This window comes from Mustela nigripes, unplaced genomic scaffold, assembly GCF_022355385.1.
Source record: "Mustela nigripes isolate SB6536 unplaced genomic scaffold, MUSNIG.SB6536 HiC_scaffold_12353, whole genome shotgun sequence".
Lineage (NCBI taxonomy): Eukaryota > Metazoa > Chordata > Mammalia > Carnivora > Mustelidae > Mustela > Mustela nigripes.
The window spans coordinates 1-1,499 of NW_026751759.1; the positions used below are offsets into that span (position 1 = coordinate 1).

At 44.2% G+C, this 1,499-nt stretch overlaps 1 long non-coding RNA gene across 1 annotated transcript; it reads right to left on the reverse strand.

Annotated features, from left to right (window-relative positions):
• Position 1: 1 nt before the first annotated feature.
• On the reverse strand, positions 2-1,498 carry LOC132009304 (uncharacterized). The gene is made up of 3 exons (XR_009401858.1): positions 1,459-1,498; positions 284-375; positions 2-20 (listed from the first exon to the last, which is right to left on the reverse strand). It is a non-coding gene; the product is annotated as an uncharacterized LOC132009304 (long non-coding RNA).
• Position 1,499: the final 1 nt, after the last annotated feature.

The window sequence follows — 1,499 nt, forward strand, 5'->3', positions numbered from 1 at the left end:
TCTTCAAATGTCAACAAGCTCTAAAGAAGACAATGGGCTTCAGCTCAATACTTGCACTACAGAAGTTCTGGCCCATAAACTAAATGGTAGGCCAGACTGAATGAATTAATAGCAGATAATTTTTTACGTGAGAAGAGAAAGGAAGGAGGGAGAAGAATCAGCAACAGAGTAGGAGATGCCTAGTTCCTAGAGAGAACATTGGCACACGTGAGCACCTGCTGGGCAGGGTGGCTCCTGGGCAACAGGGAAAGGCAGCCCTCAACAGCTGGATCGCACAGCTCACCTGGGACTCAGGCAAGACGAGCTGAGGTGCCACTGTCCAGTCTTTGGTGTTTATCTGCTCAGGAAAGGCTAGGATCTGGTGAGCAGGCACAGCTGTGGGTGGAAAAGAGCCAGAGGAAATTTCTCTTGCTACTGATTACAAACATCATTAGCTTATTTCTAAAGTACAGATAACCTTGATTCTTTCAGGAGAAATGAACACTTTTAAATCTGCTACATGTTACCAAGAAGTGGCCTTCTCATCTTAAAGAGGAATCAAGCATCTACCAGCCTCTACAACAGGTTCCACAGTTCATAGTCTTTGGTTTCATGAGTGAAAGCCACAAAAGGAAATGTGTTTTTTCCCTCATGTATTCCTCAAAGTTGGGCAAAATTAGAAGTGTTTAAAATTGCAGAATTCTGTCCAGTGTGCCAAGGATGGGAATGGTAAAGCAGAAATTAACTTGATTTCAAGAAACAGCAATATCCTGTGAATAAGGAGCACTAAACAAGGGCACAAGTAGCAGATGAACAGGAGCCAGATCTTGGATGATCCTGTGTACCTCGATGAGGAATTTGGATTTTATTCTGAATAAATGAGAAGTCAAGTCACCGTAAGATTTTGGAAAGGATGACATCATGGTCAAATCCGGGTTTTCAAAAACCTTGGCTGCTGCATGGAAAGCAGACTGTGGCTAGCTTAGAGTGGTGGCAGAAGGTACTAGTTAGAAAGTACCGAGGTGGGCCTGATGACACACTCTTCTGGATTAGACCAACATGCTAACAATTCAAGAGGATGAGACATGCTTGGACTCAGGCTATACGGTGAATGTAGAGCCAAGAGGAAGATTAGGAGTGGGGTAGGAGAGCATGATCAGAGTAAAGAATGACTGCAAATTATCTGACCTGAAATATTGGGCGAGTGGTTCTGCTCTTTATGGAGATGGGAAAAGAAAAAGTAAAGATCTGGAGCGGGGGGGGAGGGAGGGATCAAGATTTTCAGTGTAAAGAATGAGCATGTGCACTTGAACAAAGCTCCCAGGTGATCTGGATACACCTTTCCCCTGTCCACACACCATTTGGTTGAAAAGACAACCCGTTATTGGAACATAGCCTCTCAGAGGAGTACATTCCCAGTAAGCAGAGAACATGACAGATTACTCAACTTCTACCCAATGGGAGAGGGAGGGTCTTTACCTAGAGAGATGACAGTCTCATAGTTTTCCCGCATTACATCA